This window comes from Anastrepha ludens, chromosome 5, assembly GCF_028408465.1.
Source record: "Anastrepha ludens isolate Willacy chromosome 5, idAnaLude1.1, whole genome shotgun sequence".
NCBI lineage: Eukaryota > Metazoa > Arthropoda > Insecta > Diptera > Tephritidae > Anastrepha > Anastrepha ludens.
This window is the reverse complement of record NC_071501.1, coordinates 23,762,575-23,783,195: the sequence shown is the minus strand read 5'-3', so window position 1 is coordinate 23,783,195 and position 20,621 is coordinate 23,762,575. Positions and strand designations below refer to the sequence as shown.

Here is a 20,621-nt window from a genome sequence, read left to right as displayed (position 1 = left end):
TTGGTGGACATCCTTACCTGACATTGTGCGTTAGGTGTTCATGTCGTGAGACTTGGGATTGCCTCAAGTCCGTTCTGCAGAAATTGTCTGGAAGACGAGGTGGAATCTTCTCAACACCTTCTTCTCAGCTGCCCTGCCCTCAACTGGCAAAGACTTAGGCATCTGGGCTCTCACTTTTTCGCTACGCCTGCGGATATAGCCGGTGTAAATATCATAAATTTGGTGAAGTTCATCAGTAGCTTCTTGCGGCTAACTACGAACGCAAATCAACCACCGTCGGCGTCGTTGTAAAATGTATGGTCATCATCGTCTCTAATCCCAAGGCTCTTTCTTCCTTCCCTTCTCCTTTCTCCTCTCCCATGTATGGCGCCACAACGGACGAATTTTGAATATTTGTCCAAGTGTGCCCTTATCTAGGGCAGCCATTTAACCTAACTTAACCTAGGTGTTTGGCCGAACTCTTCCTCCTATTCGTAGTGTGCGTCTTGATGTTGTTCCATAAATGGAAGGGCGGTCTACAGTTTTAAGCCGACTCCGAACGGCAAATGGTTTTTATCAGGATCAGAAATACACGCGGAGGATATCTACCTGTATTGCCGCTATTACAAAAAACTTTTTTCTATTATTTCATGGTCGTGCACGGAGATTCGAACCTACGCACGCCCTAAATGGTAGTCACGCACGCATCCATTCGGGTACGGCGGCAAGCTTATAATAGGATGATTAGTTTTGTGCCATATTATATTAGCCGTCTGCGATTCGCCACTTCTCTGCTCGCTATTTTTGAGCTCTGCTCACATGACAAAAAATTTGCATGTGACATCAGCAACAAAGTTATCGAGTGAGATTCGCCTATAGCGAGTTTGGTTATAGGTCATAAGACTTGTATAGCTCAGTATTTTCAATGCTGCTAAATCTCTTTTTTCTGATATTTAGCAAGTTTCATTCAGCAAATTTTGTTGCTTCAACTCTCTCTCTTCTGGTGTTGACCACCGTGTTTATACACCTTGCAATTACTAGTTTTAGGTCTGCAGTGAACATCAACATTGAGAAGAACGAGAGCACAAAGGGTGTTTCAGAGCACGAGGATCACAAGCAACGAATTGAAGCAACAAAGATTGGCCTGTATGAACGCGGCCGTATCAATACTCATTAAGTCCTTCCTAATGCTTGGCAGCTGCTTTCCAGTGATGTTATCATAAGTTTATTTATGCCAGTTGCTTTATCTATTCGCTACTTGCTAAAGGTACTTCACATATGGCAGATTAGTTGCAAAATTGGCTATTATCTGTATTGTATCAATCAGCTGGGCATTTTTAAAGGTTTTTCTTCATAGAAATTGATTTGATGGAATATTTTAGTGTTTTCGATTTATTTAATTATCATTAACGATATGGAAAGAAGGTAAAGTGAAGCAATAATTAATTTATTTAATTGCGCAATTTGTTGCTAGTGATAGAAAGTTGGGGAAATCCGTAAACGATGTCTACTGAGGTTGCAACAAATTATGACAGCAATACGCATTGGAAATTCGATATTCGATTTTATAGTAAGCAATAACACGGCAAAGCGTTTATGAATACAAGCAAGAGCTCGTTAAAAATTGATTTAGACGATATAGACATCGGATTTGGGAATTTAATTTCTAGCGCAAGAGGTTACACTGGTCTTGAGCTCACAAAATACAAATATGAACATTTTTAGATGACAGTGAAACGGGCTAGTTGAAAACTAGTTCAAAATGGAGTAGTTCAAAAAGGACTAGTGTAAAAAGGTGTAGTTAAAAAAGTACTAGTTGAAAAAGGACTAGTGTAAAAAGGAGTAGTTCAAAAAGTACTAGTTCAAAAAAACTAATTCAAAAATAACCCTGGAAAATTTAAAGAGCTTCTAAGATTGAAAAAACAACTGTATTAGGTGATTACTTTTGGCCATTTGTGGTACAATATAAAGGCCTACACCACAAATTGGAGCAGGAACTCGGCGAAACCTCTAGCAAAGTATGTACATGGCGATTATATACATATATGCATATATAAATATAGATACATATACAAAATTCATTGTGAATATAGAAAAATTATAATATCTAATATAAAATTTTAAATTTGACACGAAATATCACTTGAGCGAGCAACTTTATTACAAATCGATGTAGGGAATTTTTGGAAAAGCTTTTAGTTTCCTCCAGAAATATACACGTCTGTAATATGAATGCATAATTAATAATATCTAACAAAAGTTTTATTAGAATTATGCCTGAAACCCCCTTTTCTGTGTCGGCGCCCATTCTATTTAGTTTTTACTTTGACGTTTCTTCTTCTTTCTGATTGGCGCGATAACCGCTTAAGCGATTTTGGCCGAGTTTAACAAAGCGCGCTAGTTGTTTCTTTCTCGTTCTAACTGGCGCCAGTTGGACACACCAAGTGAAGCCAAGTCCTTTTCCACCTGATCTTTCCAATGCAGAAGAGGTCTTCCGCTTCCTCTGCTGCGTTTATCCTTACATCCGTAATATTAATAATCAATAACACAGAAAACACAGGGTTATACAGAAGAAAGTATACTTATAATCCTAGATTATTTTATAATCTCGGATTTCGAGAGAGAAATTTAGTTTTTTAATTACAGATTGGGAGTTAAGCTCAAAATAGTAGATAATCTATGTGAACCTATTGTATAGTAAGTAAAAGATTAGTGGATTTTGCATGAGAAAAGTTTGAATCTTAAAGTTTAAAAAATAATACTGGTGGTTCTTTGTAGCTAAGTGCACAAAAAAACTTGTTTTATGGAATGTAGGTTAGGTTAGTTTATGGTGGTAGTCGGTCTGCACGACCAACTCTCTTAGACCTTACAGGTCCTCTGTGCTGCACGGGAACCCCATTTACCTTCCTTCTTGGACCATTTTGTGGCTCTTATGAAACGTAGAATTGATCCCAACCCCACGCCAGACAGCTCTGTAAGAGAAATAAAAAAAGAGGTGGTCTGTAAAGTCGGTTTACTGACGATAATTTAACGTGATAACGTCATAAGAAAATACTGATTGAATGGTTGCATTTTTCAAAAGAAAATTTTAATTTTATTTGTTTGATAGATATTTTGTATGGATATAGAGAATGAGTTAACATTAACATAACATAATATACTTTGACATAACATAACAAAACATAACATAACATAACATAACATAACATAACATAACATAACATAACATAACATAACATAACATAACATAACATAACATAACATAACAAATTACCCCGTATTAAAGCACTTATCAACAGCTTTCATTTGATACCCATATTGTACATACACAACCAAAGGTTACCCGGGTCCACGTTTTGACCTATATCGCGAGACCCCAGTCACGGAGCGGCATGAAAAATACTCTGTACTAAAGCATTCACCAACAGCTTTCATTTGATATCCATATTGTACATACACGTCCGAAGGTTACCCGGGTCCACGTTTTGACCTATATCTTGAGACCCTATCTACCAATAGGTATTCAAACTATACGGAAATCATCTTCAATACCTACTTAACAATGTGTGTAAGTTTGGTTTAATTCGGTTCAAAGACACGGCGGGTCCACGTTTTGGCATATATTTCGAGACCCTAGTCATCAATAGGTATGAAAATTACCCCGTATTAAAGCACTTATCAACAGCTTTCATTTGATATCCATATTGTACAAACACATTATAGGGTCCACGTTTTGGTCTCTATCTCGAGACCCTAGACACGGAGCGGATGGACATACTCTGAACTAAAGCATTCACCAACAGCTTCCATTTGATACCCATATTGTACATACACATCCGAAGGTTACCCGGGTCCACGTTTTGACCTATATCTCGAGACCCTGTCTACCAATAGGTATCCAAACTATACGGAAACCATCTTCAATACCTCCTTAACAATGTGTGTAAGTTTGGTTTAATTCGGTGCAAAGACACGGCGGGTCCACGTTTTGGCATATATTTCCAGACCCTAGTCATCAATAGGTATGAAAATTACCCCGTATTAAAGCACTTACCAACAGCTTTCATTTGATACCCATATTGTACATACACAACCAAAGGTTACCCGGGTCCACGTTTTGACCTATATCTCAAGACCCCAGTCACGGAGCGGCATGAAAAATACTCTGTACTAAAGCATTCACCAACAGCTTCAATTTGATATCCATATTGTACAAACACATTCTAGGGTCCACGTTTTGGTCTCTATCTCGAGACCCTAGTCACTGAGTGGCATGAAAAATACTCTGGACTAAAGCATTCACCAATAGCTTCCATTTGATACCCATATTGTACATACACATCCGAAGGTTACCCGGGTCCACGTTTTGACCTATATCTCGAGCCCTATTTCCAAAATAAAATATAATCCATGTTACTCGTGGAGGATGTAGCTTTCGAATGGTGAAAGAATTTGCAGTTCATTCAATGCAATGAGCAAGGTAACGACAAATGAGCAAGGTAACGGCAATGAGCAAGGTAACACTAATGAGCAAGGTAACACTAAAGAGCAAGGTAACACTAATGAGCAAGGTAACTACATATGAGCAAGGTAACACTAAAGTGCAAGGTAACTACATATGAGCAAGGTAACACTAATGGGCAAGGTAACGACACATTTTTTCGTGCGTGCAGCCTGTTAAATCGAATTATAAGACGTTATCACGTCAAAAGTATTTACCTAGACAACCTGCTCTGATTTTAGCTAGGGCTGGACAATTGCAAAGGAAAAGCTCAACTGTTTCTTCCTCTTCCTCATCTCTACAACTTCGGGAGAAAACTCCTAGTCTCGAGAAATGCCTGCCAAATAGCCAATGACTGGTTAAACCAGCCACGACCTTCGAGATATTGTCTCTTGAGAGGCTTAGCAATTCTATTGTCCTTTTTTTGTTTATTTGCGGCCATAGTAGCCTAGCTGTTAGACACGTATCTTCATTTCTCTATGACCTATTGGCCTCTTGGATAATGTTGTTTTTTATTATTAGCTTACTTGTGGACATGGGTATTCCAATGGTATTTTTATCGCTGAGCAGTTGAAGAGCAGTACCTTTTCTGGCTAGCTCATCAACTTTTCAGTTTCCCTCAATATCTCTGTGCCCCGGAACTCAAATAAGGCTGGTGGCTGACTGGCTATCCGAGAATATATTGTATTTATAGTCGTTTTTGTTACGGTGTGCGTATTTAGATATGTAGCCACTTCTTTTACAGCTGGAACCTCTGCCTGATAGATGCTACAGTAGCCGGGTAGTCGAACGAATAGTTTGAGTCCTAATGCCTTTGAGAAAACTCCGTAACCAACCTTATCGTCTAGCTTGGAACCATCTGTATAAAAATTTAATTCCCCCCTTCTCCATGGCCTTGGTGTCGGCCACTGCTTTCTTGACGGTATACTCGTTTTGAAGAGCCTTTCGAAGGTGAGTCTAGGAGTAGAGTAGTCTATTTCTTGTTTGTGACTATTCAGAGAGTGCAAAATAGAAGCGTGGCCAAACCACCGGTCTTTCCATAGCGCCATACTTTTGAGTCTGAGCGCCGAGGCGGCCACGTGTTTCCCTATCAAATTTAGGGCAGGTATTGTATTTTTATGGAATGTAAGCATGTAATAATTTAAAAAAAAAAATGCAAAGTTGTAAGCAAAAAAAAAACCCAACTACATTCATATTTCAAAATACCAAATAAATAGCATAAATACAATAATATAATAAATATTTTGCTTCTTTCCAAGTAAAATTTTTTTTGCAATTCCGTGCTATTTTTCTTTAGCCAGCACTGTGAATGCATATGCATGTGATTATGTGTATGTATGTATGTGTTATGTATTTCGTTAAGTCGCCGCATAGAGGGCCCCACTTCATCTAAGACCGAGACGTAAATAATAGTATTGACATACATACAGAGGCAGGTACCTATGCGTACATATGTGTATGTATGTAAGTACATATATATGTATGTGTGTATGTACATACTTGCATATATTATTTGATACAAAACGGCGGTAGAGCTAAACGCAAATTATAAATTTTCGAACAATTTTATTCACTGAACAATTATGTATTTAATTTTCAAAGTTTTAATCAGTGGCACTCTTACTTTATGTATCATACTTCAAATGCATACATTCACACATGCATATGTATGTACTTTCCACTGGTCATCGATTTCTTTTTGCAAAATTTTACTCATTTTATGTTAGCATCGTGCGCTGATATCTCGTACTCAATAAAACTTTCTACGCAAATAAAAAATGCTTAAAAGCGTAATTGCTATGAAAGCTGTGGTTATCTTAAATTCTATAACTGGCATAAGCACGCAAATGCCCAGCAGAGAAATTCACTGGTTCCGAACTATGGCATTTCTAGTTAATTTACTACTTCTTTTGAGTATTACATCCCTATTCCATATTAGCTAACAATAGATTCCTATACGATTATAACTAGATTATCTAGTTTTTCGAGCTTAGCTCCCAATTCGTAATTAAAAGCAAAATTACTCATAGAAAATTTCCCTCCCGAAATCCAATATTATAAAGACACTTTCTTCCGCACAACCCTGTGTTTTCTGTGTTATCGATAATTCTGTGCTATCGATAAATATTATTACGAATGTAACGAGAAACGTCAAAGTAAAAAATAAATAAAATGGACGCCAGCAAAGAAAAGAGGTTTTCGAGGTGATAATTCTAATACAACTTTTGTTAGATATTATTAATTATACATTCATATTACAGACGCATTTAAATATAATATAAAATAAGAGGATATCAAAAGCTTTTCACAAATTTCCCATATCAATTTGCAATATAGTTGCTCGCTCAAATAATATTTCGTGTCAAATTTGAAATTTTAAATAATATACAATAAATTTTTTATATTCACAATAAATTTTGTATATATGTGGGGCATTCTTTCTGAACGTGAGACCCCCTGCCCCCAGAATAGATTTTGACGAAAAGAGGTCTATGAGGGCTTAAAATGTAGGTAATTATGTTTACTTTCGAAAGCAAAGTGGCACTTCTTGAAATTCAAAATGGCGGATCCAATATGGCGGATTCAATATGGCGCAATTTTGCAGTTCGTGCATCAGATTTATGCTATGAACTGAATCATAATTGAATGATGAATAATCAGTGACCAATAAAAATAAATAATTAACTTGGAAATATGTAAAATTAAATCCAATGCAACAATTTTACTTAAAAATAAATAAAGAAAACACGAAATAGCATAAATCTGATGCACGAACTGCAAAATTGCGCCATATTGAATCCGCCATATTGGATCCGCCATTTTGAATTTCAAGAAGTGCCACTTTGCTTTCGAAAGTAAACATAATTACCTACATTTTAAGCCCTCATAGACCTCTTTTCGTCAAAATCTATTCTTGGGGCAGGGGGTCTCACGTTCAGAAAGAATGCCCCATGTATATCTATATTTATATATGTATGTATATTTATATATAATAGCCGTGTAAATCCATTGCTAAAGGATTCGCCGAGCTCCTGCTCCAATTTGCGGTGCGCTCTTTGATATTGCACCACAAATGACCAAAAGTAGTCACAATCAAGAATATGTAGGTGTATTTTTTTTAAATCTTAAAAGCCCTTTAAATACTCCGGCGTTATTTTTTAACTAATCCTTTTTGAACTAGTCCTATTTGAACTAGTCCGCTTTGAACTAGTCCATTTTTAACTACTCCCTTTTGAATTAGTTTTCAACTAGTCCGTTTAGCTATCGTCTAAAACTGTTGGTATTTGAATTTTGTGTGCTCAAGACCAGTGTAAACTCATGCGGTAGAAATTTATTTCCCAAATCCGATGTCTATATCGTCTAAATCAATTTTTAACGAGCTTTTGCTTGTATCCATAGACGCGTTGCCTTCCTATTCCTTCTTATAAAATGTATCTAATATCGAATTTCCCATGCGTATTGCTGCCATAATTTGTTGCAACCTCAGTAGACGTCGTTTACAAATTTCCTTCAACTGTCTTTTACTATTAGCAAATTGCGCAATTAAATAAACTATTGCTTCTCCTTTCCTTTTCGTCATGACGCTAATAATAATTAAACCAACCAAAAACACTAAAATACTTCCTTTAAAGTAAAAACACTTACATTACCACGAAAGTCTGTTCTACATTACAGGGACGATCCGGTAAGGACTGTAACTCCAGCAGCATTTTTCGTATATGTATTGAGAATGTCTATGCTACTAAACAACAACAATAATAGCGAAGATATTCCACCAAACCAATTTCTATGAAGAAAAGCCTTTCAAAACAGTCTTCATAGCTGATTGTCAATTTTGCAGCTAATCTGCCATACTCGTATGTGAAAGGGTAGATTAATTTGTCTGGTTTTATTGCTAATTACTGTATATGAGAACGTAATTTTAGGGTGGCTTTTGCATATAAGAAATTAATAATTGGCGTTCACACCTATTTTAGGTGTTTCGACGATCTCCCCCTCCTATTTGTAGTGTGCATCTTAATGTTGTTCCACAAATGAAGGGACCTGCAGTTTTAGGTCGGCTCTGACTTTTTTGTGAGGAGCTTTTTGGTAAATGGTATCTTAAAAGTGTTTAAATTTGTTAATAAAAAAAAATTAGAACTGATTGCCCCACTAAAAAATTAAATATTGTAAATCTTTCTATATAGATAGACAATGTTTTTCGTGCCTTTAATTTCCGACTTTAACCAACAGGCTCACTTTGCATCCATTTTCCACTACTTCGTAGATGCTCACAAAATATATAGCAAGCAACCGGTTCTTCATAGGACTGTGCAATTTTTTTCACTACTGGGTACACCTATTCGTGAGTGCGAATTCATTTATGACTGTTGCATATGCACGCAATTTAATTTAGTCGAAATAATTTGAATGAACTGCCAATGTGTGTAAGTGTGTGCTCGTTTGTTTGCATTTAGTTGTGGGGTTGTGGTTTACTGGCAGACACATATGAGTATGTCCATATGTGTGTGTATGTACGTGCACATAAACGAGTAGGTACGGGGAGTTTTTTAAATAATATTAAATTTTATTTGAATGCTTACATATGTATATGGCGTGATGAACGTCAAAAAGCTGTTGTTTTGTAGCTGCTAAAAATCATTATAGTCGCACTCGTGGCAACAAGAGCTTTAACATCTTGGCATTCTTGTTGGCTTGTTAACGACTCACTGAGAGCCATACTTAAGTATGTATGTTTATTTAAGAGAATATTTCTAATATCACACACATACATGCACACATATATTCAGAGATTGTTTACGGCAAAATATTTATTTGAAAGCAAGCACCAGGCACACAACTAATGAAAATGAAGTAAATATGAAGAAAAGTAAAGGGTCTTTCAAAAGACGCGCCTATATGTGGTTTTAAAATAAAACATGTAAAAATTTAGATACTTTCGGGTTTCACTATTTTTATTCAAAATACGGCTCTTAACAATTATATTTGACCCCTTGAACAGAATTACAGCGAGTAAGGGGTTGACGGGTACTCGCTGCCAAAACTAGAACAGATTTAATAGCATGAAATTGCACAGAATTGCGGCGGAGACGTATTTCTTGCCGTGGTTTCATTTTAGGGCGGTAAAATATTTAGACGGCCGCCGTAGCCGAATGGGTTGGTGCGAAGTTCAGAGAAAACGTAGATTCGAAACTCGGTGAAACACCAAAATGAAGAATATTTTTTTTGTAATAGCTGTCGCCACTCGGCAAGCAATGGCAAACCTGCGAATGTATTATATATGTATATATAAAATACTTAGACTCATTTCTATTTTATCCGATGGGTTAAGCACTCAGGGCTGCTTTTCTGATCACTTGAGGATAATTTCTTCGTTTACAAGCAACAGCAGGCAAATAGCAAGCAAATAATTTTTTTTTGTTTTTGAAACAACGAGCTTCAATGAGTTGCTTCACAAATTTGGCAAACGAAAAGAATTCACTAAAAAATTTTTTGTATTGTAACCACAAAATGTCAGCTGAAACCGTCCCCGTGTTTTCCGTCCCGTTGCAATTCTGTTTAACCGACCGAATTTTCCGACGGAAGTGGATCCGCAGATCACCACTCGTCAACTCACTGTCCCGCTGCAATTTTGTTTCGGGCCTGAAAAATGGCATCATTTAAATGTCCACCATACGCACAACGACAAGTTGTCATACGATAATTAAAACTTTCTAGCCAATTCACGAATGCCTAATCCTTGAGGAAGTCGAGATATCGATGCCGATGATTGTGCAGCAACACTTTGCGCTACAGCAGCTATTTTCTCAACAGAACGTCCAGTTTTTGGTCTGCCGGTCCTTTTTCTGTCTTCGACACAAAGAGTTTCCTGAAATTTTCTTCACCTACCTTTGCTCTGCGTCGTCACATTCTCTTATGCGCCTTTGTACCGTATTTAGCCAGGTCGATTGTAGTCTGGCCTTCCTTTAGTTCTTGTTGGCTTAGTTATGTTCATGGCGAGTATCTGTACCAGGAGGCAAGATAAGAGCTTTTTCTTATTTTCTCTGAGATTGGTGCAATTTTCATATATTCTCGTAACTTTATGTTTTTCCCTTTGTTCACCCGCGTTATTCCTGTTGCCTAGCGAAGCATTCTCATTTCCGCCACGTGCATCTTCTGGTTGCGGTTAGCTTGCGTCGCCCAACATTCCGACCCGTACAGCATTACTGGACTCCCGCAGGTTTTGTACACCTTTCGCTTAATCGTTAATGGCATTTTCCTGTCACACACGATGGAGTTCACGCCGCATAAACTCTGTGTGTCACATCTTCGTCTATGTTTTCATTTTCGCTAAGGATCGATCCGAGGTACATGAAACTTATTGTTACTGTCTGCCCATTAATATAGGAGGCCTCTCGTTGATCCATTTCCTCTTCGCCGAACGCAAGATGCAGGTATTCGGTATTCTTCACATTTATGCGCATTCCGTTGCTTGTCAATATTTCATTCCCAGAGTTCAGTTGTCTCGTCAATTGATGAACGCTCGTCGATAATGACCTAGTTGTAAAATGTCTTCTTCACAGCTTTGAGCTAATGGCATGTAGTGTCGACTTTAAGGAATCACTGCTTGTTGTTGTTTTAGCAGCTTACTAAACCCTGTCAGTGCAATGTAGATTACCGGTTATCTTCGTCTAGCTCATCTAACGGTGGGTCCGGCAAACGTGCTGTTTCCGCAGGTGGGTCCAGAGGGAGAGGGGTGTTAGATGGGTGGGTTTAATGGTGCATATGTTTAGTATGTCGGGATCAATTCTGGATAGGTAGGAGTTTAACCTGCTACAGTATCTAGAAGGTAATTGTGCCAATGTTACGTGGATCTCTCGGGGTAGCTGGAGTTTTTGATCTACTGTGGGTGGTGGTTGGACTCCGATTACGGCATTGGGGGGTCGAGAGCTTAAGAAGGTGATAATTGTCTGCCGATCAATGTCGTTTATAGTCTGTTTAAATACTGTCCATTCCAGTAGTTGTCGGTTAGTTTTGCCCTGGATCTCGTCGGAGTAGTTGAAGAGGCGGCTCAGGTTCAAGCAGGTGTCTGTATGGGTAAGACCTGTGGTAGCCCCCTAGCAGAAAGCGTAATTGCTATGAAAGCTGTGGTTATCTTAAATTCTATAACTGGCATAAGCACGCAAATGCCCAGCAGAGAAATTCACTGGTTCCGAACTATGGCATTTCTAGTTAATTTACTACTTCTTTTGAGTATTACATCCCTATTCCATATTAGCTAACAATAGATTCCTATACGATTATAACTAGATTATCTAGTTTTTCGAGCTTAGCTCCCAATTCGTAATTAAAAGCAAAATTACTCATAGAAAATTTCCCTCCCGAAATCCAATATTATAAAGACACTTTCTTCCGCACAACCCTGTGTTTTCTGTGTTATCGATAATTCTGTGCTATCGATAAATATTATTACGAATGTAACGAGAAACGTCAGAGTAAAAAATAAATAAAATGGACGCCAGCAAAGAAAAGAGGTTTTCGAGGTGATAATTCTAATACAACTTTTGTTAGATATTATTAATTATACATTCATATTACAGACGCATTTAAATATAATATAAAATAAGAGGATATCAAAAGCTTTTCACAAATTTCCCATATCAATTTGCAATATAGTTGCTCGCTCAAATAATATTTCGTGTCAAATTTGAAATTTTAAATAATATACAATAAATTTTTTATATTCACAATAAATTTTGTATATATGTGGGGCATTCTTTCTGAACGTGAGACCCCCTGCCCCCAGAATAGATTTTGACGAAAAGAGGTCTATGAGGGCTTAAAATGTAGGTAATTATGTTTACTTTCGAAAGCAAAGTGGCACTTCTTGAAATTCAAAATGGCGGATCCAATATGGCGGATTCAATATGGCGCAATTTTGCAGTTCGTGCATCAGATTTATGCTATGAACTGAATCATAATTGAATGATGAATAATCAGTGACCAATAAAAATAAATAATTAACTTGGAAATATGTAAAATTAAATCCAATGCAACAATTTTACTTAAAAATAAATAAAGAAAACACGAAATAGCATAAATCTGATGCACGAACTGCAAAATTGCGCCATATTGAATCCGCCATATTGGATCCGCCATTTTGAATTTCAAGAAGTGCCACTTTGCTTTCGAAAGTAAACATAATTACCTACATTTTAAGCCCTCATAGACCTCTTTTCGTCAAAATCTATTCTTGGGGCAGGGGGTCTCACGTTCAGAAAGAATGCCCCATGTATATCTATATTTATATATGTATGTATATTTATATATAATAGCCGTGTAAATCCATTGCTAAAGGATTCGCCGAGCTCCTGCTCCAATTTGCGGTGCGCTCTTTGATATTGCACCACAAATGACCAAAAGTAGTCACAATCAAGAATATGTAGGTGTATTTTTTTTAAATCTTAAAAGCCCTTTAAATACTCCGGCGTTATTTTTTAACTAATCCTTTTTGAACTAGTCCTATTTGAACTAGTCCGCTTTGAACTAGTCCATTTTTAACTACTCCCTTTTGAATTAGTTTTCAACTAGTCCGTTTAGCTATCGTCTAAAACTGTTGGTATTTGAATTTTGTGTGCTCAAGACCAGTGTAAACTCATGCGGTAGAAATTTATTTCCCAAATCCGATGTCTATATCGTCTAAATCAATTTTTAACGAGCTTTTGCTTGTATCCATAGACGCGTTGCCTTCCTATTCCTTCTTATAAAATGTATCTAATATCGAATTTCCCATGCGTATTGCTGCCATAATTTGTTGCAACCTCAGTAGACGTCGTTTACAAATTTCCTTCAACTGTCTTTTACTATTAGCAAATTGCGCAATTAAATAAACTATTGCTTCTCCTTTCCTTTTCGTCATGACGCTAATAATAATTAAACCAACCAAAAACACTAAAATACTTCCTTTAAAGTAAAAACACTTACATTACCACGAAAGTCTGTTCTACATTACAGGGACGATCCGGTAAGGACTGTAACTCCAGCAGCATTTTTCGTATATGTATTGAGAATATCTATGCTACTAAACAACAACAATAATAGCGAAGATATTCCACCAAACCAATTTCTATGAAGAAAAGCCTTTCAAAACAGTCTTCATAGCTGATTGTCAATTTTGCAGCTAATCTGCCATACTCGTATGTGAAAGGGTAGATTAATTTGTCTGGTTTTATTGCTAATTACTGTATATGAGAACGTAATTTTAGGGTGGCTTTTGCATATAAGAAATTAATAATTGGCGTTCACACCTATTTTAGGTGTTTCGACGATCTCCCCCTCCTATTTGTAGTGTGCATCTTAATGTTGTTCCACAAATGAAGGGACCTGCAGTTTTAGGTCGGCTCTGACTTTTTTGTGAGGAGCTTTTTGGTAAATGGTATCTTAAAAGTGTTTAAATTTGTTAATAAAAAAAAATTAGAACTGATTGCCCCACTAAAAAATTAAATATTGTAAATCTTTCTATATAGATAGACAATGTTTTTCGTGCCTTTAATTTCCGACTTTAACCAACAGGCTCACTTTGCATCCATTTTCCACTACTTCGTAGATGCTCACAAAATATATAGCAAGCAACCGGTTCTTCATAGGACTGTGCAATTTTTTTCACTACTGGGTACACCTATTCGTGAGTGCGAATTCATTTATGACTGTTGCATATGCACGCAATTTAATTTAGTCGAAATAATTTGAATGAACTGCCAATGTGTGTAAGTGTGTGCTCGTTTGTTTGCATTTAGTTGTGGGGTTGTGGTTTACTGGCAGACACATATGAGTATGTCCATATGTGTGTGTATGTACGTGCACATAAACGAGTAGGTACGGGGAGTTTTTTAAATAATATTAAATTTTATTTGAATGCTTACATATGTATATGGCGTGATGAACGTCAAAAAGCTGTTGTTTTGTAGCTGCTAAAAATCATTATAGTCGCACTCGTGGCAACAAGAGCTTTAACATCTTGGCATTCTTGTTGGCTTGTTAACGACTCACTGAGAGCCATACTTAAGTATGTATGTTTATTTAAGAGAATATTTCTAATATCACACACATACATGCACACATATATTCAGAGATTGTTTACGGCAAAATATTTATTTGAAAGCAAGCACCAGGCACACAACTAATGAAAATGAAGTAAATATGAAGAAAAGTAAAGGGTCTTTCAAAAGACGCGCCTATATGTGGTTTTAAAATAAAACATGTAAAAATTTAGATACTTTCGGGTTTCACTATTTTTATTCAAAATACGGCTCTTAACAATTATATTTGACCCCTTGAACAGAATTACAGCGAGTAAGGGGTTGACGGGTACTCGCTGCCAAAACTAGAACAGATTTAATAGCATGAAATTGCACAGAATTGCGGCGGAGACGTATTTCTTGCCGTGGTTTCATTTTAGGGCGGTAAAATATTTAGACGGCCGCCGTAGCCGAATGGGTTGGTGCGAAGTTCAGAGAAAACGTAGATTCGAAACTCGGTGAAACACCAAAATGAAGAATATTTTTTTTGTAATAGCTGTCGCCACTCGGCAAGCAATGGCAAACCTGCGAATGTATTATATATGTATATATAAAATACTTAGACTCATTTCTATTTTATCCGATGGGTTAAGCACTCAGGGCTGCTTTTCTGATCACTTGAGGATAATTTCTTCGTTTACAAGCAACAGCAGGCAAATAGCAAGCAAATAATTTTTTTTTGTTTTTGAAACAACGAGCTTCAATGAGTTGCTTCACAAATTTGGCAAACGAAAAGAATTCACTAAAAAATTTTTTGTATTGTAACCACAAAATGTCAGCTGAAACCGTCCCCGTGTTTTCCGTCCCGTTGCAATTCTGTTTAACCGACCGAATTTTCCGACGGAAGTGGATCCGCAGATCACCACTCGTCAACTCACTGTCCCGCTGCAATTTTGTTTCGGGCCTGAAAAATGGCATCATTTAAATGTCCACCATACGCACAACGACAAGTTGTCATACGATAATTAAAACTTTCTAGCCAATTCACGAATGCCTAATCCTTGAGGAAGTCGAGATATCGATGCCGATGATTGTGCAGCAACACTTTGCGCTACAGCAGCTATTTTCTCAACAGAACGTCCAGTTTTTGGTCTGCCGGTCCTTTTTCTGTCTTCGACACAAAGAGTTTCCTGAAATTTTCTTCACCTACCTTTGCTCTGCGTCGTCACATTCTCTTATGCGCCTTTGTACCGTATTTAGCCAGGTCGATTGTAGTCTGGCCTTCCTTTAGTTCTTGTTGGCTTAGTTATGTTCATGGCGAGTATCTGTACCAGGAGGCAAGATAAGAGCTTTTTCTTATTTTCTCTGAGATTGGTGCAATTTTCATATATTCTCGTAACTTTATGTTTTTCCCTTTGTTCACCCGCGTTATTCCTGTTGCCTAGCGAAGCATTCTCATTTCCGCCACGTGCATCTTCTGGTTGCGGTTAGCTTGCGTCGCCCAACATTCCGACCCGTACAGCATTACTGGACTCCCGCAGGTTTTGTACACCTTTCGCTTAATCGTTAATGGCATTTTCCTGTCACACACGATGGAGTTCACGCCGCATAAACTCTGTGTGTCACATCTTCGTCTATGTTTTCATTTTCGCTAAGGATCGATCCGAGGTACATGAAACTTATTGTTACTGTCTGCCCATTAATATAGGAGGCCTCTCGTTGATCCATTTCCTCTTCGCCGAACGCAAGATGCAGGTATTCGGTATTCTTCACATTTATGCGCATTCCGTTGCTTGTCAATATTTCATTCCCAGAGTTCAGTTGTCTCGTCAATTGATGAACGCTCGTCGATAATGACCTAGTTGTAAAATGTCTTCTTCACAGCTTTGAGCTAATGGCATGTAGTGTCGACTTTAAGGAATCACTGCTTGTTGTTGTTTTAGCAGCTTACTAAACCCTGTCAGTGCAATGTAGATTACCGGTTATCTTCGTCTAGCTCATCTAACGGTGGGTCCGGCAAACGTGCTGTTTCCGCAGGTGGGTCCAGAGGGAGAGGGGTGTTAGATGGGTGGGTTTAATGGTGCATATGTTTAGTATGTCGGGATCAATTCTGGATAGGTAGGAGTTTAACCTGCTACAGTATCTAGAAGGTAATTGTGCCAATGTTACGTGGATCTCTCGGGGTAGCTGGAGTTTTTGATCTACTGTGGGTGGTGGTTGGACTCCGATTACGGCATTGGGGGGTCGAGAGCTTAAGAAGGTGATAATTGTCTGCCGATCAATGTCGTTTATAGTCTGTTTAAATACTGTCCATTCCAGTAGTTGTCGGTTAGTTTTGCCCTGGATCTCGTCGGAGTAGTTGAAGAGGCGGCTCAGGTTCAAGCAGGTGTCTGTATGGGTAAGACCTGTGGTAGCCCCCTAGCAGAAATTGCTTATTGAGCGCTTCTTCACAGGGAGCCTCGTTATGTAGGTGTTGTAGTGATGACATCAGGAGGCATCCCGTCACTGTCCGAATAGAAGTGTTTTGGTATGTCTGAAGCTTAGTTCACTGCAAATTACTAGTTGCAGGCGACCAGACAGGCACAGCGTACTTTAGAACCGGCCAGTCGTTAAATGTCACCTATAACATTTCTTTGGCTTTGCCCCAAGTACTGCACAATTGCAATTGTGTGCGTAGAGAAGGAGAGCAAAATGTCGAAGGTAACTTCAAAAATTTTAGGGTTGTTAACAGTCGGTATTGGTGGATAGTCGACTTTGACCTTGAGTTTCGGTTTGATCTCCTTTGCTCAGGTGGTAAAGAGGGTCGCCATGGACTTAGTGAAGGAAAGGTGTAGATTCGTGAAAAAGCGAAAAAGATTGGTGCAGTAATCGTTTACTTGGGCGCACAGACCATCAATGTCGTTGAAAGCCCGACGCCATTATCATAGAATCGTCAGCGTAGGACACCAGGAAGACTCCCTCTGGTGGCTGGGGGAGCTTCGGTATGTAAAAATTGAAAAGCAAGAGGGAAAGGACAGCACCCTGTGAAGCACCTTGCTTTATCTTTCTCTGTTTAGAGTTTGGTCTCGAAAAATTACTGAAGAGTGCCGAACACTCAAATAATTCGTGAGCCACCTCTGCAACCCTGACGGGAGTGTCGACTGTATAATGTCATCTAGTAGCGTGGAGTGGCTGGATGTGTCGAAAGTCTGCTTTAGATCCAGCGCTACTGGGATAGTCTTGTCGCAGGGACGGCGGTTTTGGTTAAGCGCGCGATTTATCTGGGTGTTTATGGTGGTGAGTGCTGTGGTAGTACTATACACTCTTCGGAAATCATGCTGATGTGGAGCTAGGGCCAGATGTTTCGTGTAGAATGGGAGTAGCAGGACTTCTAAAGTCCTCACTACTTGGGAAAGGAGAGTTATCGGGCGATAATATTCCCCATGATTGGTGGGTTTCCCAGGTTTCCGTAGTGGGACAACGACTGCTCGGGAATATCGATGTTGTCACTGTTGTTCCTCTTTATTTATTTATAATTGGCGCTTATACCCTTTTTGGGTGTTTGGCCGAGCTCCTCCTCCTATTTGTGGTGTGCGCCTTGATGTTGTTCCACAAATGGAGGGACCAACAGTTTCAAGCCGACTTCGAATGGCAGATATTTTTATGAGGAGTTTTCTCATGGCAGAAATACACTCGGAGGTTTGCCATTGCCTGCCGAGGGGCGACCGCTATTAGAAAAATGTTTTTCTTAATTTTGGTGTTTTCGCCGAGATTTGAACCGACGTTCTCTCTGTAAATTCCGAATGGTAGTCACGCACCAACGCATTCGGCTACGGCGGCTGTTGTTCACGGTAACTGTTTCTTCTTTCTCATTTAGAAAGAAATAAGATCCCGAAATGCCACAAACAGCAGCATACAGTTAATCTTTGTGGTTACATTGTTGATTTGTGCAGCATTTTTGGATTAGATTCGCTCCAAAGGTGGCAATTTCGCTGGTTGGTGTATATAGCCGTTGAGCAAAAAAATGGGTCTCGTTCGAAGAGATGAATTTTGCTAAAAATTCGGATCTTTGTATTTACAAGTGAGCTGGAATATCGATAATATTTTTCAATAATTCCCACACGTTCGACAAACGTAAGGCGATGCATTATAAAATGGCAAACATTACTGAATATTTTGATAACTGAATGCCATTGGTAACTTTCACAGCTACTGAAACATAACAATTGGAAAAGCTATCATTGCTATCTGGTCACGCTTTACTAATAATATAATAATATACGTATAATTAACTCTTGTTTAAGTTGGACCCATGCATGACGAACCAAATGTTTAGTTTTCCTGTGTAAAGTCAATGATTAAATAACGAAATGTTTAATGCACTAAGGCAAAGTAGTTATTTTATTCTAACGCCTTATAAGACAATATTTTTTATAATTTGCCATCTTCTGTAAAAATATTGTACTTATGTATATATAAATTTATGGGATTTTCCACCTGAGAATAAGCGAAAAGTAAAGCTCTTTTCTATGCAGAGTTTTCTTAAAATAAAGAAAAAAGTCACTTAAGAAATATTCTCGGTGGAATTTCTGAATTTCTTATATGCATTTTGTATTATTTTTACCTTTGATCTAATAAGAACTTATGCAAAGGATCTTTCAAAACAGACGCCTAGTTTCCGCCCTCTTAAAAGATGTGTCGCTGCTGATATTATTCTTGTGTTCGCTCTAGTAATATACCGGTGATTTGAAGGTGTATATGTGCGATCTCGATGGCACAGTGACGTAGACCACTATTTAACCCAAATATTGAGCGGTCACGGATGTTTCTTGGAGTACCTCCATCGTTTTCACATGGAGGACACTTCGTTCTGTCCAAGCTGCAACAATGCAATAGAAAGCGCGGAGCACGTGTTCTTCTACTGTGATCGTTTCAACGAAGAACGCCGAACGCTTGAGCTAGTCTTGGGTGAACAGCTGAGCCCAGACAGCTTAACTAATAACATGTGTTCATCACATGACTGTTGGAACGCAGTTAATAGTTAAGCAAGAGGTTGCACCTGCAACGCGCGGATTGGCAGCGCAAAACGCAGAGAAAATCAAATCAGCATGAAGCTGGCTACAAATAAGGTGGACCCAGACTTGGGTGAATAGTATTGGTCCATTTAATGCACACCGTTCTGGGCCTTCCCGAAGAAATGCAAGGTAGTTCCAGGAAGGGAGTCTCCCCAGAAGAGGAATAGGGATTGTTTTAGTGGCTATACCATTCGACACAGTTGACGACGGTCGCTGTAAGTGCGAAGGCTTTTTAATCCCTCCTCACCCACCACAAACCAAAAAAAAAAAATGTACGATCTCGGCCGCAGTAGTTGACATTCGTTTGAAGCATAAAGCTCCTTTTTTATCTGACGTCAAAAATGTCTACGTTCGTCCCGAAAAAAAGCATTTGCGGGAAGTTATGCTTCATTATTACCTTTTAAAGAAAAATGCAGCTGAAAAGGGTCCTATATTGATCAATATTTACGGTAATCGCGCTGCATCAAATACAACTTGTAAAGAGTGGTTTCGACGCTTCCAAAGTGACAATTTCGGGATGGCGCCCGTGAAGAGGGAACTCTCATGAGTACTACTATACCGGCATGGCAGTATGCACGACTTGTCGCCTCACAGCTACACCTACGTACTAAACACCTCTCCGCTATCTACCACTCTCCCTGCGGAACTGTCAAAAAAAGGAATTATCTCACGGGGCTGGTTAGCTCATAGGCTGCTAGTTATTTCGTCTACGAAGATCTACGCGTCTTAAATCACTGTGGATACGTTTTACGATTCGCTTCCAGTTATCACCCGATTTTGGCATAAAATCTATAATATTCTCTCCGTTAATGTGCTACAAGTTTTGGAAGCATAGCATAGGCATTGGAACGAGACGTGATCAGCGTCTTCTTCTCTATCCATGCAGATTGGGCAGTTTGGTGAACTATCATGGCCGAATCTATGGTTCCTGAAAGGAATTGGGTTAATGGAAGTTTGTTTCCCCATGGTTTCTTTCTAACCACGTCGTAAGAATGGGTATTAGCCCATGGGTCCAGCTATCTTTCGGTGATTTGTTCCACCGGTCTTGCCAGTGGGTGATCGAACGACGTCTTTCTTCTTCTGCAATAT

The 20,621-nt window shown here is 38.5% G+C and overlaps 1 protein-coding gene and 1 long non-coding RNA gene across 3 annotated transcripts in view; one reads left to right on the top strand and one right to left on the bottom strand.

Moving 5' to 3' along the window:
* LOC128864504 (transcription factor HNF-4 homolog) overlaps positions 1-20,621 on the top strand; it is a 101,951-nt gene that overhangs the window by 6,638 nt on the left and 74,692 nt on the right. The gene's annotated exons all lie outside the window — the stretch shown is intronic.
* Positions 2,863-20,621, bottom strand: part of LOC128864505 (uncharacterized) — a 96,804-nt gene continuing 79,045 nt past the window's right edge. The window contains exon 3 of the long non-coding RNA XR_008454701.1: positions 2,863-2,951. This is a non-coding gene — a long non-coding RNA (uncharacterized LOC128864505). The remainder of the gene's footprint in view (positions 2,952-20,621) is intronic.